The sequence below is a fragment of the Prionailurus viverrinus genome, chromosome B1 (genome assembly GCF_022837055.1).
Source record: "Prionailurus viverrinus isolate Anna chromosome B1, UM_Priviv_1.0, whole genome shotgun sequence".
NCBI classification, from domain to species: Eukaryota; Metazoa; Chordata; class Mammalia; order Carnivora; family Felidae; genus Prionailurus; species Prionailurus viverrinus.
This window is the reverse complement of record NC_062564.1, coordinates 202,382,883-202,401,520: the sequence shown is the minus strand read 5'-3', so window position 1 is coordinate 202,401,520 and position 18,638 is coordinate 202,382,883. Positions and strand designations below refer to the sequence as shown.

The 18,638-nt window shown below is 58.0% G+C and overlaps 1 protein-coding gene and 1 long non-coding RNA gene across 2 annotated transcripts in view; one reads left to right on the top strand and one right to left on the bottom strand.

Moving 5' to 3' along the window:
* The window catches only part of LOC125164920 (uncharacterized), a 40,803-nt gene that overhangs the window by 9,995 nt on the left and 12,170 nt on the right, over positions 1 to 18,638 (bottom strand). The window lies entirely within an intron of this gene.
* Positions 816 to 8,191, top strand: LOC125164932 (uncharacterized). The gene is made up of 3 exons (XR_007151875.1): positions 816 to 1,108; positions 4,385 to 4,472; positions 6,204 to 8,191. It is a non-coding gene; the product is annotated as an uncharacterized LOC125164932 (long non-coding RNA).

Genomic DNA, 18,638 nt, shown 5'->3' with positions numbered 1-18,638 from the left:
CTTTTTTTTTTAATTTTTTTAAATTTTTAAATTTTTAAAAATTGAATCTAGAAGGAATGCATGTTTGTTAAAAAAAAAAAAAAAAAAAAAGACCCTGACAGTCCAGAGGCAGATAAAGAAATACATACAGGAAACACATAAGGGCTCCCCCCGCACCCCCCGTCCAGACCAGCATCACGAACAGGGCGTTGATCCTTCCAGACACCTGCCCTCCCCGACACATTTATTTTATAATGGCTCGCTTTAAACATTCACATCCTGTCGCCTGGACCCGGTGAAGCCTTGTGCGCCTCGTCTAGAGGTCGGTTCTCTAACGCGGAGTCCAATACTCCGCGTCCGTCACGATGTGGTTAAATAAGCATCATCCACTGCACAGAATCAAGAAACAGTGTAAGACTCGGGGAAGGAAATGTGATCCTATGGCATTAAAACTACTACTCAAAGACACTCTTCTTTGGGACGATGAAACAGAATTGTCTTTTATTCCTTCATTCAACGAGTATTTGCTGGGGCCCTGATGGAGCGGGCGCTGGCCTCACCGACAGGAACAGCGGTGAGAGACAGCGGCGGTAAGTCCCGCCCTCTTGAGCTTACCGTCAAGTGGAGGGAGGGGGACACTAAACACAGAAATAAATAAAGCTCCAGAGTGCGTCAGACTCCTCGTCCCAAGGGAGCAGCAGAGAGCAAGGCGGGGCCAGGGCAGGGGTGAGGGTGTGCCCACAGCTCCAGCGTCCTGGCCCGCCTCCCGCCCCTGCCTCCCAGCTCGCCCCCCCCACCCTGTGCCCGGGCCCCGCGCTTTCAGACGTGGAGAACACATCACGCGGGCAACCTGGGCTCTGCCACCCGAATGGCCAGCAAGGGGCTAGGCGGGGAGAGCCGGACCTGTGAGTGAGTGAGTCAGCCCCCCGGGCGTGGGCCTTGACCGGTGAGAAGCAGGAGGAGAGAGCCGAGCGGACACGTGCCACCACCCCCCCCCCCCCCCCGCTCGCACCTGCGGACCCCTGCAACACAGCCCCAGAGGACCAGAGCTCAAGCAAGGTGCCCTCTTAAACGCTCCACGAGGCACTAGCCTCACTAAGCAAGGGCACTTGACAAAAACCGCAAAGAGGTGAGGGAAGAAGCCATGTGGATATTTGGGGAAGGAGCATTCTAGGCGGAGGAAACAGCAAAGGCCCTGAGGCAGGAGCGTGTCTAGTGGTTTCTGGGAATGGGGAGGAGGCCATTGTGGCAGGGGGGGTAGGCTGAGAGAGGAGAACCAGCCATCAAGTAAGTTGGGAGGGGGGAGGGGGAGGGGGAGGGGGAGGGGCAGACATTCGCGCTCACAGGCGCAGAGTTCGAGTGCCCATCACACAGGCCCGTGGGAGGCCGCACAAGCAGTGGGACACGTGAGGCTGGGGCCAAGGGGGGGGGCGACCCGGGACAGGGACTGCCAGGGGGCACCCGTGCTCATAGAAAGCACTGGATGAGATCTCAAGGCCACATGCACCGAGTAACGAGGGACGAGTCCGGGAAGTGCTTCCGGGGCACGTGAGAGTCCTCGAGTTGGGAGCGAAGAGGAGGAGGAGAGACCCAGGGCGGTCAGCAAGGCAGGGGGCAGGCGGGAACGCGGGCGGGCGGGCCGGGAAACAAGAGAAAACTCTTTCAAAGGACAAAGTCAAAGGCAGCACATTCACGGAGCAAGGTGCGGATCAGGACTGACGGTGGTACTCGGTACTTAGCACAGAGGCCATGGCTGAACCCGAGGCACCAGTTTCCCCGGGGCAGCGGGGGGAGCACCTGACTGCAGGGGAGGGTGGTGGCCAGAGGGGAGGAGCAGAGCACAGGCCTCGCTCGAAAGGGGCTGGCGCTGCAGGCTGGGGCCAGGAGAGTTTTCTGTGAGGATGGCAGGAATAAACCGCCTGTGCTCCTGTGCTAGCAGGAGGATCCAGAAGGGAGGGAGGGAGGGAGGGAGGGAGGGCGGGCACCAGCGCAGAGAGAAGAGAGAGTTCATCCTCAAAACAACAGGAAAGGAGGGGTGACAAGGACAGACGCTGGTGAGTGTGCACAGGTGGCGGCCAAAGAATGAGGGGAGCTCTTCTGTTCTTACTTCCCAACGAAGTAACAGGCAAGGCCACCCCCGGAGACTGAGCCGGGGGAACGTTAGCCAAACAGGTGCACGGATGTTCAGACGAGTGGAGAGATGGACGGCTGAGTGGGTGGGTGGGCGTGTGGAAGGAGAGACACTACAACGGATGGGTATTTGTGGGACAGATACACACGTGGACAGATAGATGGCTGCGTGATGTCATAATGGATGGACGTGGTTGGACGGGTGGGTGGTGGAATGGACAGGTGTTCTTAACTTGCGCGTACCCAAGAAAGGTCATTCATCACCCTCATTGCTCTCAACAGAGACCTCAAAGTCGGGTCATTATTTTCGAAAAGAAAGGATTGGACTAGGATATCTGATCGCTCTCGGGGACGGACCCGGAGGCAGCTGGTCCAGAGCCCGAGTTAGATGAGCACGAACCTGTGCAGGGTGGTGAGTGAGGCACCTGACATAGGATCGTCCCAACGTCCCTGTGACTGGGATGACCGACCTTCACTGTCCAGACCAAACAGAGACACTGTTGAGATGAAAGCCAGAAGCATCGGTAATAAGCCACGAGCACAGGCGTCCAACAGGCGTCCTATGCTGTAATGTCTGTTATTCCCATTTAAAGATGGGGGACCTGGGGCGCCTGGGGGGCTCAGTCAATTGAGCGTCTGACTTCGGCTCAGGTCACGATCTCGAGGTTCGTGAGTTCGAGTCCCGCGTTGAGCTCTGTGCTGACAGCCTCTGTCCCCCCTTCTCTCTGCCTCCCCCCCACTCTTATGTACACATTCTGTCTCTCTCTCAAAAGTAATAAACGTTGCTAAGTGAAATTAGTCAGAGAAAGGCAAATATCATATGACTTCACTCATATGAGGACTTTAAGAGACAAAACAGATGAACCTAAGGGAAGGAAAGCAAAAATAATATAAAAACAGGGAGGGGGACAAAACAGAAGAGACTCTTAAATATGGAGAACAAACAGAGCGTTACCGGAGGGGTTGTGGGAGGGGGGCTGGGCTGAATGGGGAAGGGGCACTAAGGAATCTACTCCTGAAATCATTGTTGCTAATTTGGATGTAAATTAAAAACAAAACAAGACAAAAACAAATAATTTTTAAAAAGGAAAAAGGAAAAAAAAAGTAATAAACATTAAAATAAATAAATACAAGGGACCTGAAACTCAAAGAAGTTCGGTGACACTGGGGGGTCACCTTCCTTCCCGTCATCCCCAGCCACTAAATGTCCCACATGAGTGGGCAACACCCTTGCCAGGGCCGCCCTCACCACCGACCTCAGACACCCCTGCCCATCTGGGGGGCTCACCCATGACCCTCCACTGCAGACTAAGGCTGGCGGTGACCCTCCGTGGCCCCGAGACCCTGGCCAGAGTGCACCCGCAGTTCCGTGTGGGACAGGCCCGTCCACGCTGTCCCCCTTCCGTTCTCAGCTCACACTCTGGCGTCTGTCCTGCGGTGGGGGGGGGGGGGGGGGGGGGGCGGGAGGGGTGCAGAGCCAACAGGGGTCCCCCCACGGCCCCCAGGCCCGCACTCGGGGAGCAGCTGGGAGGGAAACTGAGCACAGACATCTCCTCTGCAACACCGGGTCCTACTTTTTCCCTGCTCTGAAGTTCAAAAATTGATCACGAAGTAAATACCGACGAAACTACAATCCAGGTCAAAACACAGGGCGCTCCCAAGGCCTGCGGAAGCGCCCCTCCCAGCACAACCCCTACCAGAGGTCACACACTGTCCTGACTTGTGTGTGAAACACTTCCTTCCTCTCCTTTACAAAGCCACCAGTAAGCTGCATCCCTAAACACCGCGCTTTTCCTCAACAGCGTGACTGCAATGTAATTGACGCACAACAAAAATTTGCTAAGCTCTGACCCTACCTACGTGCCTCTCCCTCCTCCCCATCCCGTTCTCTCCGGAAACCACTGCTCTGCTTTCCACAGGGGGTTCCCACCGGGCCACCGTCCCTCTCCAGGCCCCCCTAGCACGGCACACACCAGTCACAAACCAGAGTTCAAAGGTCCAGCACTTTTTTTTTTTTGAACATTTCTTTATTCCTGAGAGACAGAGAGAAGCAGAGCATGAGCGGGGAGGGGGAGAGGGAGAGGGAGACACAGAATCCGAAGCGGGCTCCGGGCTCCGAGCCGTCAGCACACAGCCCGACGCGGGGCTCAAACTCACGAACTGTGAGTCCGTGACCTGAGCTGAAGTCGGACGCGCAACGGACCGAGCCCCCCGGGCGCCCCAGTGGTCTTCACTTTAAACTTCCTGTTTGACCCGCTGCATTTTCTCCCTCCAGGACCCAGGCTGCGACGGGGACTCTGGTTAAAACTGAAAGGACATCCTTGGTGTAGACGTCCATGCTGGCCTGTCCTTCTTCCCGCCAGGTGAGGATATTGTTCGCTATCTCCTGGCTTCTGTAGTTTCTGTTGAGAAGTCAGCTGACGTCCTGGTGGCCGTTCCCTTGAAGGCCACCCAAGCGCTATTTCTGGTTGCTTTGAAGACTTCCCTATATCTTTCGGATGTGGCAGTTTCGCCACGGGGTGGAGAGACGTGGGTTTGCTTTATCTGTCCCGCGTGGGTTCACCCAGATTCCTGAATCTATGGCTTCCTGTCTTTGCTGTGGCCTGAACTATGTCCCTTCCCCCAACGCCACCCCCCCAAAAATGCCTATGTTGAAGCTCTCACTCCCGGGACTTCTGGATGTGACTATTTGGAGGTAGTGTCTTTAAAAAGGTGATTGGGGTTGGGGGGCGCCTGGGTGGCTCAGTTGGTTAAGCGTCCAACTTCAGTTCAGTCTGTGAGTTAGAGCCCCGAGTTGGGCTCTGTGCTGACAGCTCGGAGCCTGGAGCCTGCTTCAGATTCTGTGTCTCCCTCTCTCTCTGCCCCTCCCCCGTTCGCACTGTGTCTCTGTCTCTCAAAAATAAATTTAAATACTTAAAAAAAAATTTTTTTAAAAGGTGATTAGGGACACTGGGGTGGCTCAGTCAGTTAAGGGTCCGACTTCGGCTCAGGTCATGATCTCACAGTTCGTGAGTTCGAGCCCCGCATCAGGCTGTGTGCTGACAGCTCAGAGCCTGGAGCCTGCTTCGGATTCCGTGTCTCCCTCTCTCTCTCTCTCTGCCCCTCCCCCGCTCCACTTTTTGTCTCTCTCTTTCTCAAAAATAAATAAACATTATGAAAAATGTTTTAATAAATAAAAGTTAAAAAGTAAATAAAAAGGTGATTAAATTAAGGCTTCTGGGTGAGCCCTAATCCAATCCGATGTCCTTCTGAGAGGAAATAATGAACGCACAGAGACACACCAGGGATGTGTGTGGGCAGGGGACAGCCACGTGAGAACACGGCGAGAAGCCCACCTCTGTGAGCCAAAGAGGGAGGCCTTGGGAGAAACCAGACCCACCCACACCTTTGGCTTCCAGAACCACGATAAAGTAGATTTCTGTTGTTTACACTGCGCAGGCCGTGGGACTGTGTTACGATGAACCCAGCAAACTGCTGCAGTCTAGCCTCAGATCCCAGCCCTGACCTCAGATCCCAGCCCTCACCTCAGATCCCAGCCATCACCTCAGATCCCAGGCATCACATCAGATCCCAGTCACCCCAGATCCCAGGCGTCACCCCAGATCCCAGGCGTCACCCCAGATCCCAGGCGTCACGTCAGATCCGAGGCGTCACGTCAGATCCCAGATGTCACATCAGATCCCAGCCGTCACCCCAGATCCCAGGTGTCACCCCAGATCCCAGCCGTCACCCCAGATCCCAGCCCCGACCTCTTCAACATTGCTTCTGGCCCATTTTCCTTCCTCATGTTCCAGAACTCCAATCTCACGTACGAAAGATGTCAGACTGTACCTCACCTCCTACGTTCGTTACTCTCTTTCAGGGGCTCTCTGTCCTTTGACCCTGCACTTGATCTGGGCTTCTTAACTGTGACCGTTCTCCCGAGTCACCGGTTCTCCCTTCCGCCGTGTCTAACCTGCCGACAAACCCAGCCACCGGCTCCTATTTCCACCTCTTGTGCTTCTGAGGCCCCGAGCTTCCGGTCGGCTGCTTTTTATACTTCCCAGTTCTTCGTGGAAACCCTCAATCCTGTCTTCTAATCTCTTTGGACACAGGAAATGGTCGCTTCAAAGTTCTCGTGTGCTGACCACCGTCCGGACCTCCCGCGGGTCTGTTTCTACAGCCTGTTGTTCCCGTAGAGCGTTCACGCTGCCTTGTCTCCCTACGTGCCCGGTGATCTGTTCTCGTGTAGAAACCCCGGATTTGTGACACAGAAGCTTGGGATGACGCTACCCCTGTCCAGAGAGGACTCACATTCCTGGCTGCCGCGTCTCTGGGGCACGAGTCACCTCGACGGCGTCACTGCAATTTCAGAGGTCAAGGTCACGTGAAGCTTAAGCACAGTATCCACGAGGGTCTGTCTGCTTCTGGTTCACGCTCACTAACAAGGTGCAGCCGCTGCAGTCCTAACTCAAACAAGGCAGGACAGGTTCCCTGGGTGCGTCCCTGGGTTCGTTCCCTGTGGCCGCTGTCACAACTCGCTACCAACTTGGTGGCTGACAAAAACACAGATTTATTTTCAGACAGTCCTGGAGGCCAGAAGTCTGAAGCTGGTTTTACTGGGATAAAATCCCAGCAGGGCTGCTCTCCTCTAGAGGCGCTAGGGGAGAACCCGTTTCCCGGCCTTTTCCAGCTTCTAGAAGCGGCCGCGTTCCTTGGCTTGCGGCTCCTTCCGTCTCCAAATCCGGGAGCCCGGCATCGTACATCGGTGGTCACACGGCCTTCATCTTCTGTGTCAAATCTCCCTCCGCTCCCTCTGTGCTTACATTTAGGGCCAACTAGATAATCCGGGATAATCTTCCCATCTTAAGATCCTTAATCGTATCTGCCAAATCCCCTTGCGAGGAAGGATAACACAGGATTAGCACCCGATACCCTTAGGGCCATGGTTCTGCTGACCAGAGCCTTGGACCCCGGTTCTTGTCCCCTGGCCATATGAACCCGTCAAGGCACTGCTCGGCATCTCAGAAAGCACGCTCCAAGATAACCGTGGCCCCAAGGGCTGCGTTCTGGTGCCCGAGCCTCTCTCTGCCCCCCGCCCTGCCCCAAGATCTTGCCCAGGATCCCCCGATGGTCTCGTTACTTCTCGAAAGCCTACAAGCATCATCATTACTATTGCATTTCCCCGTGGTGCTTGTGGGAAGGTTAGTTCCACAGCCTGGGGAACAGAGGCTCATCGTGCTCTCTCTGTGATGGACAGACAGTGGGCAGGAGTCAGGCCCCAAGTCGGATCCTCCCGAGGGCCGGGGGTCAGGTTCTCTAAGTGCCAATGTCGAGAGCAGACTCCCGTAGGTCCCCTGACCTTTAAGATTATCGACTCCAGGAGCGCCCGGGTGGCCCTACTCTGTGCCCAGAGCACGCACAGTGAGGCCTGAGTGCGGTGGCCCAGAGAGTGGGGAAGCCAGGCTGCCTCGCTTCAGATCCTGCCCTCCCTGCTTGGGTTCTTCCCCTTTTAAAATGCTTTGGCTGGTCCAGGTGAGTCAGAAGTGGATCCTAGAACTTGGAAACAAGACCAATTCCATCCACCTCTGAGACAGAACTGTTTCTTCCACAAGTTTCCAGAGGGCTGCTCACACAAACCCCCTCTGTCCCCAAGTAAGGAGGAGACCTGCCCCGGGACAGAGACAAGGTGGGGCCGCCTTGGGTGGCCTGGGAGTCCCGGAAGCCTCCGCACTCAATCCAGGGGCCCCGGCGTGGCTGTAGCCTAACCAAGGACCATCTCTACTCACTTCCGGAAGGAGCAGATGGGGAACCAAATGAAAGACAGACGGCGTTAATCCAGCCACACGGCTGCCAGGACGAGGGGGACCTGCTTTTAGAAAGAATCCCCGGGGAGAGGAGGATTTGGGCCCGAGCCTGACAGAAAGAGCTGCTGGGAATGGCTAAGTGCGTACGCTCTCATTCTGGCACTTTGCCGCGAGAAAGAGGGAATCGGCCAATAACGGATCAATCACTGCAGCTTAACATCTTTTGATGAACGAGCTCACCTAATACCAAGACCTGGTTTCAAAACACCGTCCTCTAAAAGGAATGAAGCTGCTAGGGGGGAGAAAGCTGGTTCCGGATCTGGGGCAAATGTAACACCTTGTGGTGTGATGGAGTAATTGATGAGGAAAGTCTTTAAATGGGGAGGAGGGGGGCGCCTGGGGGGCTCAGTCGGTCAAGCGTCCATGATCTCACGAGTCGTGGGTTCGAGCCCCACGTCGGGCTCTGTGCTGACAGCTCAGAGCCTGGAACCCGCTTCCATTCTGTGTCTCCCTCTCTCTCTGCTACTCCCCCGCTCCACTTGTTGTCTCTCTCTCAAAAATAAATAAACATTTAAAAAAATGACAAAAAATTTAAAAATTAAAAACAAAAAAAATGGTGAGGAAAGGCTCCCACTGGCCAAGCTGGGGTCGTTTCATCACTAAAAAGAACAGGGAGTGGGGCGCCTGAGGGGCTCAGTCAGTTAAGCTTCCGACTTCGGCTCAGGTCATGATCTCACAGTTCGTGGGTTTGAGCCCCGCGTCAGGCTCTCTGCTGACCACTCAGAGCCTGGAGCCTGCTTCGGATTCTGTGTCTCCCTCTCTCTGTCTCTCTCCCGCTCATGCTCTGCCTGTCTCTCAAAAATAAATAAATGTTAATTAAAAAAATTTTTTTTAATGTTTAAAAAGAACAGGGACAAGGACAGATTATACCACACACTGGGGGGGAAAGGAATCCATACACGTGCGGTGGGGAGGGCAAGCCCCAAGAACAAGGGTCAGTATTAACGGCAGGCAGGACAATCTCATTAGAAAACCAGCATTTCACTGCACCCCCCATCCCACGGATGCACCCCCAAACCACGGCGTGGCCAACGGAGCCTCGGAGCCCCACCCCACTGACTGGGGACCAGTTACTGAGTTCCTGGGCGTGTCAGGGAGACGTATCCATGCACCGAGAACCCTGGCAGAGACCTCCTTCACCAGGCAACCAAGCGTAGCCTCACCCACAGGGACAAACGGCTTCCCGCCCTTCCTCACACCACGTGCGGAGAAAGACGCGGCAAATGTCTAACTGGATCCACTGGGGAGGAAACCACCGGCGAATCCAAAAAGACACTCTGCAAGGTAAGTGGAATTCTTCTAAAGTGCCAACGTCATAAAAGTTTTTCAACAGGGGGGCTGGGAGCTACTCTAGGTTACAGGGGACTAGAGGCCATGGCAGCTAAGTGCAGTATGTGACCCTTGATTGGATCCTGGCTTTGTCAAGAGGAATGGGGATATCTGAATGCACATTTATTTTAGATAATAATATCGTATCAATGTTCAATTTTTTCAGGTGATCGCTGTTGTGATGGTTAATCTGATGTGTCAACTTGGAGGGTGTTTTTAGATAAAATGAACCCTTAGGAGCGCCTGGGTGGCTCAGTCAGTGAAGCCTCCAATTTCAGCTCAGGTCAGGATCTCACGGTCCGTGAATTCAAGTCCCGCGTCAGGCTCTGTACTGATGGCTCAGAGCCTAGAGTCTACTTTGGATTCTGTGTCTCCCTTTCTCTCTGCCCCTCCCCTGCTCACATGCTCGCTCTCTCTCTCTCTCTCTCTCAAAAATAAACATTAAAATTTTTTTTCTTTTTCATTTTTTTTAAAAAACACTTAAATTGGTGACCTCTGGGTAAAGTAGACCGCCCTGCGTAACACGGGTGGGCCATGTCCAGTCAGTTAAAGGCCTGGACAGAACAAAAAGACTGGCCTGTCTGAGCAAGGGGCAATTCTCCAGCAGACAGCCCTCAGACCTCACCCACACCATCAACTCTTCTGGGTTCCCGGCATGGTGGCCCACACTGCAGATTCCGGACTTGTCGGCTTTCACAATCACGTAAGCCAATTACTTACAATACGTAATACGTACAAATTCGACATAAATCATACGTAGAGAACATACTGTATGTATTACACATGTTGTATTTAATATATGGTTTATGTTACACATGTTATATGCACGACACGTATTTACGTATTAAATATACGTAACATATGCCCACCTCGTTGGTTCTGGAAAACACTGTTGTCCCCAGGAAGTGGGGCTGAGGTGGCGTGGAGTGAGGGCGCATGTCTGCAACTTACTCTCAATGTCTCAGCCAGCAAAAAGGTGTGCGGGACGGTGTGCATGGGATATGTATTCTACATGTGCTCTGGGTACACGTGTCCCATGTCGGGGGGCAGGGGTGCACGCGTACATCTGAGGCAAAGAGGGAGAGAGAGCGCACAGCCGTGGCTGAACGCGAACGATCCCTAGACTCTAGCGAAAAGGACAGACGCTTACGTTTTTAAATTTTTTCCATCTTCCTATAGGTTTTAAGTGTTTCAGAATAAAAACACAGGGCGGTGGGGTGGGGGGGATCCTTTGACGACCTCCCACCGCCTCTGGGTCAAGACTCGGAGCACCTTCTGGGAGGCTGCTGGGTGCCGGGGTGCCGGCGAGCAGCACCCCACTGCACCACCATGGTTCTGGGCCAGCCGAGAGGACGCAGGAGCCAGCGGGTGGGAAGCAGGCACCAGCCCTGTCACGGATCTCTGGCGCTGGCAGGGGCGCAGGGAGAGCCATACGGGCGTCCTGCTGGAACGGCTGGCCTAGGAGAAGTCTGGGTGTGTGGAGTAGCTCTGCCTTCCTGGGTCACTGCTCCGGGCAGGGTGGGAAGGGGGAGGCCCAAGACTCCCCAGCCCGGAGCTTCCATACTAAGGACCAAAGAGGGACGGTCCCACAGAGGGTGCAGGGAATCCCTCCGCCTCTGGGGAGGAGCCCAGGACGAGGCAAGGTGCGGGAAGGCCCCAGCTAAGGCCTCTGTGCCCGTCACACGACGGTGCCTCCCTGTGCTCCCTGGGCTGCTCCTTCCCCGCTTCCCGGCGGCCCAGTCCGCCTCCGCCTCCCTCCTTAACCACCCAGGCTCTTCTCTTCCATCTGCCACACGGTGCTGTTCCCTCTGCCATGCCCCATGGCTCCCAGCCGCCGCTCGAGGTGCCCCCGCCCGGTGGACGGCTGTCTCAGGAAGACCTGCAAGGTGGCTCGAGCCCGGCCACCCTGCACAGGGTCTGTCCTCTCGGCCGCAGAACGCTCACCACCTTTGGCAAAGGAACGCCCCCGCCCCACGATGCCAGCTAAAATGAGCACGAGGGCCACCCTAGATGCACAGACACAGCCAGACTGAGTGTGTGTCATTGTGTGATAAGGCCGTAACAGACCAGGGGATAAAGCTGACGTCAGGGCCGAATCAACACCTGCTGGGTGAGGGCTCCTTACCTCGGGAGAGGCCCGGGGTCCCCATAGGTCTGCCCAGTTGCAGACGCTCTCTGGGATTCCTACGGTGTTTGAGGTCCTGGAGCCCGAACTCTGACTCCGGGACAACAGGGGGCACACCCTGCTCGGTGGCTGTGCTGTGGCGAGAGGAACACCCGGGAGGACTCCCCGCGGAAGCCACTGGAACCTCCGAGCGGTGCCAGGCAGCCACGGGGGCTGCTCTGTGACGGGCAAGCCCCCCCCCCAACCCCGGTAGTAGGGGGTCAAGGAAATTCTCACACTGGACCAGGAGGGGACAGTGTGCACCTGTTCCCTTCGGCACTGTTTGGGTCGTGGGAGTTGGAGGCAACCTGGGCCTCCCTGGGGTCTGTGGTGGGTTAGACCAGGAAGCAGGGAGCAGTGAGAAGCAGCAGAGTAGATGCTGAGAGACTATACAGTGGCCAGACCACATATAAAAACAGAACTCTGACCTGCAGCCCACAGCAACTCGCTCAGGGAGCTGACCCCTGACCCGCAGTGACCCATCCAAGGAGCCAGCCCCTTACCCACAATGACCTGTCCCCTTACCCACAGTGACCCGCCCAGGGAGCTGACCCCTTACCTACAATGACCCATCCAGGGAACTGGCCCCTTACTCACAGCAACCTGCCCAGGGGACTGGCCCCTTACCCACAGTGACCCGCCCAGGGAACTGTGAGTCAGATCTGCAGGAAGTCAGATTGCTGTCTCTAATCACAGTCCAGGAACCCAAACAATGACCCCTGTGACCTTTGGCCAGGACTTGATCGATAACGGACAGCTTCCCTAATTTCTGTCCTGCTTCAGACTCAGGACCAACCCGAGAAAGCCACACCTGCTCCCATGACCAGCCGCATGGACGCCGCCTTCCAGTGGGCCTCCCCAGCCTCCTGAGCAACCCCAGCCTCCCCGGCCTCCCCAGCCTCCCTGGCCTCCCCTCCCCGGCCTCCCAGCCTCCCCAGCAGCCCCAGCCTCCCATCAGGCCCACCTGAGCCCCCTTTCCTCCTCTGGGAAGCTCCCCCACTGCTCTGCCCGCCTCTGGGGCTCTGGCAAACGCAAGTGAGGGGGCCGAACCCCTGCTCCAGCCAGTGCTGGGGAGACAGCTTTGCCTTTCTCGCTTGAGGGGCCTTTGCTTATTTCTGCAATATACGGAATAATAGGGACAAAGCTTTAAAAACACGCAACTTAGTGAAAACCATGGACGGTGGGGGTCTCATCCCCTCGGTGTGAACCTGACCCAGCCGTGGCCAGCCAGGCCCCAGGATCGGGGGCAGATGCGGTTCTGGGACATCATTTCCAGCTTCCCGTCCAGAGCCCGTTCCTGCAGTAACCCGCCCCCCCCCCACCCCCGGCCACCCCCAACTCACTGCCACCACTCCTGCAGTCCAGCCTCAGAAAGGCCTGGGGCCCATGTGAGCCCGCGGGCCGTCCACCTCCGAGGGTGCAGGTACCGTGAGGGTGAGGGCGCTGGGGCCGGTCACCCCTGTTGAAGCTGAAGTGACAGGCTCTTTGGTTTCCCGCTTCTGGCCTTGGCGGCGTGGTTCCCCCGGATCTGGAACACATCCCAATCCTACCTCCTGCCCCTCCTTGCCTAGCAGCCCCGTCCTCACCCCTCAGAACTCAACACACACAGCACTGTGGTGGGCGTGGAACCTGCAGCCACCTCAGCCCACGGCCCTTACTATCTGGGTTGTCACTGGTCACTTGTCCCGTCATACAGGTCAGGGGCCCCCGTGATGGGTTGGTTATATTCGTGCTCAGATGTGGGTATTGAAAGACGGAGGGAAGGGGGGTAGGGAGAAGGGGGAGCGGAGGGGAGGAGGAAAATGGGGGAGGGGAGTGGAAAAAGGAGATGGGCAGGGGAAAGAGGAGGAGAGGAAGAGAGGGAGGAGAGGTGGAGGGTGGGCAGAAAGGGAAGAGGAGAGGAGGGGGAGGGGAGAGGGGAGGGAGAAGGAAGAAGGGATGGGAAGGAGGAGAGGAGGAGAAAGGGGAGGGGAGGGGAAAGGAGAGAGGAAGGGGGGAGGGGAGGGGAGGGGAAGTCATCCGACAGGCAGGCCACTGTGTGCCTCTCCGCCTTCCCTCTGAGCCCCGGCTGGCTGGTTGGTCCCCAATTGCCCCCCGACCCTCCTTGGTGCCCCGTCCTGTGCAGAGGCTGGACCTCATCCGAGGATCCCATCCCACCTCCCCGTCCTCGGCTTCCAGGTGGGCTCAGCCAGGGGGAGACAGGAGGCAGGAGAGCTGAGCGGGGGTTCGTCTGCCACCTCCCGACCTGCTGCAGACGGGGGTCACTGCGCCCCCCTCCCCTCTTCTGGAGCCTCGGCCACCACCCGCTCAGGTCCCGCCTCCACCCCTGCAGGCGGTAGTGGCTCCCCACCCTGTGCCTCATCTGCCCTGTGGGTCCCCCACCCCCGTACATGGGGCCTTCCTTAGTGCCCTTCCCGCCGTGCCCCTCTGGAGTGGGTCAAACAGTGACCCCAAAGTGACAGGCCCACAGCCCGACCCCTGCACCCGTGATTGTGACCTTCTTAGAAATGGGGTCTTTGCAGGGTTAGGGAACTCGAGATGACACCGTCCTGAGTTTAAGTCCCCGAATCCAACGCCTGGGAACCCTATACAAGAAGCGGGGTCTGAGACACAGACACACAGAGAAGGCCACTCCGTGATGGACGCAGAGACTGGACTGACGTGGTCGCAAGCCCAGGAGCGCCGAGGAAACTGCTGGAAACTGCTGGCAGCCGGGAGAGGGGCCTGGAACAGACCCTCCCTCAGAGCTTCCAGAATGAACGACTCTGTCAAGCCCTGGAGCTCAGACTTCCGGCTTCCTGAGTCGCAAGTAGATAAATTTCTGACCAGCGGGTGTGGAAGAGAGCCCGCTGGCCTCCTCCGCACTGGGCCGTTGACCCAGGAGAAATCACAGCAGCATTCGGCATCCCCTGGGCTTGCTTTCCCCAAACTCTGCCGCCTCCCGCAGGACAGAGGACAGACACGGGGACACACGGCTCAAAGGAACCTGTCTCTCCAGGGGGTGGGGCCACCGTGCCTGCCCAGCAGCAGCGAGGGGACCTGCGGGTCTGTCTCAGATTCCCGGGAGATGAGCCCACCTCATCCGTCTGCAAACCCTGCTGCAGCCGCCCTGGGGGAGCCCCAGAACCTCACGGCCAAGGCCGGACCGTCCAGCCACCTGCTGCTGGAGGGGCCATTCAGGGACCACCAGCGCCCCAGGGCTGGGCTCCAAGCAGCTCGTGCAGGCACAGCCAGAACCCGGGGACCGGCGGTTCCGGGCCGGCACCAGGACACCCACCCCGGCGCCTCCAGGTCCCACTGAGCGCGAAGCTGCGTCAGGAGACACACACCGTAATTTGGCAAAAACGCCGTTCTGCGCGGAGGAAACGCAGCCGGTGCTCGTGGCTCCGGCCAGATCCCAGCTCCGGCCTTCCCCACTCTGATGCCTCCTTCCCCGTCACTCTGCCCTTTGGTCTGTCTTGGGTCAGCCCAGCCCGCGGCAACAAGGGTCCCTGCTTAAACAACAGACTCCTACTTCTCCCAGCTCTGGGGGCTGGGGGCTGAGATCAGGGTGGCGGGGCGCCCGTTTCTGGGGGCGGGGGGGGCGCTGCTGCAGGTGGGACGGCTGCCTTCGGGCTCTGGCTCACTCGGTGGACAGCCACCGAGCTCTGTCTCTCTTCTCATCAGGGCGCCCACCCCATGCGTCAGGGCCCCCCATGACCTCCTCTAAACTTCACCACCTTCGTAAAGGCCCCATCTCCAAATACAGCCACACCCGGGGCTTTGACACAGCAGCTGGGGGCACATTCGGCCCAGAGCAGGTGGCCCTTCTCCTCTGTGTTGAGCCAGTCCCGAGGCCTCTTGGGATGTCAACTTTTGCGTCCGGTCGAGTGCGCAGCAGGCCCTGGGGATGCGTACTGAGGGGCCCTGTGGCCAGCAGAAGCCTCTCCCTACCCCCGCCCCCCAAACCGGGCCTCACCTCCAGGGCATCCCAAACGCTAACCCAGCTGGTCTGCCCGACCAGACTAGGGCCTCAACCCTGGCACAGTAAGATTTGAACAAACGCTCACATGGTTTCCACCAGCCCAGAGACGACCCCAGGACCCCCGAAAGTGCCTGCCCGAGCAAGCTCAAGGCTGCCAAAGAACTGATGACAGGCTGTGTCCTGCAGCGAATTCACTAGAACTGACTGGCTTACACGGCAGCCCCGGGCAGGGCAGAGCGGGTGCCGTGAGACGCGGTGGGGCTGGCAGGGGCCGGGGGGTGCAGAGGGCCAGGCCACATGTGCCGTATGGCACAGGGACCGTGGTGCACAGAGGTCCCTGGGCACAGACACCAAGGCCCCGCATGCTGACCTTGCCTCTCCCCTGACAGACGCTGGCCCTGTTCCAAGGCTCCTCTCCCACCCGGACAAGCTGCCCTCCACACCACAGCCAGAAACCCTGACTGGCTCCAGAAAGGTCCAGAACGCCTCGGAGGGCAGCAGCACGCATGAGCCTTTGCAACAGGACCACACCGTGTCTACTGCCCCACCGTGTGGGGTTCCCACGATGGCCGGGCGACGGTAATGCCCACAACTGCCTCTGTGGGCCTGGCTCCCCAACGCCGGAACGCGTGTGAGAGCTGGGTGCCGAAAAGGGGCAGGTTCAGAGGTTCAGAGCCCGACCCCAGGCCCGCATCCCCTGCGGAGCACGTCCACGGCCTTGTGTCTGGGCTTTGCTCACACGCTGTGTGCCCTGGGTGGGTTGTTCAACCCCTCGGAGCCACTCTGTGCACCGGGCCGCCAAGCCGGTGTGGACACACGTGGTCAGCGCGAATCAGTGCGCCTGGACCTAGGTGGACAGCGTCTTTGCCTTTCAAGGGACAGAGCCTGCTTCTCCCAAACCCGGGGGCCGGCTCTGGCTCACGGGGAAGGGGGTGGCCGGTGCGGTCACAGCTCTTTCCTCACAGACCGACCGTGTGGGTTTTGCTCAGGCCACCCTAACAAAGTTCCGCAGACTGGGGCGTGAACAACCCTCGCGGTCCCGGGGGCGGAACGTCCACGTTCGAGATGTCGGCCAAGTTGGTTCCCCCCCCCACCGAAGCCTCTCTTCTTACACGTGGCTGGCGTCTGCTCCCCGTGTCCTCGTGTGGCCGTCCCTCTGTGCGTGTCTGTGCCCCGACCTCTCATAAGGACACCAGTCAGATCAGATCAGGGTCCCCCCTAGTGACCTCATTTCACCTCAGTCACCTCTGTAAAGACCCCGTCTCCAAACACATCATGTCTGAGGTCCTGGGGGTAAGGACCCCCACGTACAAATTCTAGGGGGGGGACACAATTCATCTCCTAACACTGAACATCTCAATTCGCTCAGCAGGGTGGGGACAGAAATGGGCATCCTATGACAGAGCGTGTGGCCATCGGCCCAGAATATTCTCGTGGTAGAGAAGGCTCATGCCCGTCGATAACCATGCCTCTCCCCTCTCTGGGCAAAGAGGCAACAGGGCAGGGCTGGGCGCCTGGGTTCTGGGGACATGTGACCTGCACCACTCGCCTGGCCAAAGAACGCCCCAGCAGGGTCCACTCTCCCCACCCCCTCCATCCTTCGTCCAGAGCCCAGATCCTGGGTCACTGCCTGGAGAGCACCCAGCCAGGAACTCCCACAGTGGACTTTACTTACTGAACCCACATTCTTGCCTTGCTGACCCTAATGCCGTCCTACACGCCCACGGGTCCCTCACTCGTTCAGTAACCTTGCCCTCAGCGGTGCTGACGGGCCCAACACCGCTGACCTCACGCAAAGCCATCCATCAGCTCGGCCGAAACTCCTCTCACCCTCCGAACAAATGCTTCCTGAGTGCCGACGACGTGCCAGGCTCTGCGGCTGAAGCCATTCACAGATCGGCTCACAGATCGGCAAGCGAGAGAAGTAAACGGACGAGGACACAAGGTGTGGCTGGGCCCATCACAGAGGGCAGCTCGGGAAGAGCCCCGCCCGGGCCCTGGCTTCAGGGGAGCTCCCGAAATGCACTGGTCAACAAGGCAGACTCCAGATCCGGGCAGACCCGGTTTGAAACCTCAGCTCTTCAGCTGAGACCTACATCAACTCACTTAACCCTCTGAGCCTCGGTTTCCTCACCTGTATAATGGGGCCCAAAGTCACACCAATCCTGTGGGTGTGTGAGCGTCAAAGGAGAGGACTATAAAGTGCTTGGAAGGCACGGCTCCTGGCCGGGGAAAGAGGGCAGGAAAGCCCAGCAATCACCGTCCTAGTAAGAAGGTGAACCAGAAAAAGGAGCATCATGTGCAAAGGCCCAGAGGCAAGAGAGAAGGGCGGCACCCTCCAGACCACGGGGGCTGATCCGACGGGAGCAGGGGCGCGCGGGTGAGTGACAAAGACAGTCCTTCAGAGTCAAGACAGGACGTGGCCCTTCTGAGTGCAACAGGGTTTTGAACGGACGTGACAGAGTCAGATTTCCTGTGAGTGGCGTCACTTCCACTTAAGTGGGAAGGACACCCTGGGATATGAGAGGCCCGTGATCAGGCATGAGACGGTGGATACCCGGCCCGGCAGGCACAGGGGGAGATGCTGCAGAGACACGAGCCACGTGAGAGACAGAAACAGCAGGAACAGACCCCCGCCAAGCCGGGTGCGGGGAGGCCCAGGGGAAGCAGAAGTCCTGGCACCCCCCCCTTCGTCATCCAGGGCGTCGGGAGGCACAGCCTCGGCCTGGCAGAGCGCTCAGGCTGACACGAGGTCGCCACCGGCCACGGACGTGGGGGGCCACGCCTGCACCAAATCCCAGGTGGCCCCGCCGAGCCCGCGGCGGCTGGCTCTCGCCTCCCGGCACACAAATGAACATATTCAGTCTCCATCTGGGGCAGGAAAGGGGGAGGGTTGCCACCCACAAGAGAGATGGAAGGACCTCTCTGAGAGACAGACGTGACCAACAGCCAGGGGCTTTGATTCACGAGGGAAGATGTAAAAACCTGCATCTGGATAGCTGGCGGGGGGGGGGGGCGGTGAAAGGGTCAGAACTGAGGCACAAGCACAGAGGAACACGAGGGCCCAGAAGCTCCGCTTGGGGCTGACCTCTGGGCTGAAGCCAGGAGAAAAGCTAACAGGTGAGCACGCAGTTTGAAAGGAAAGGAACTTTCCAACACCAAGAGGGGCTTTCCTGCCAGCTCGCGGGGAGTCACCCCCAAGACGCAGAGACAAGCGGCCCCCGCT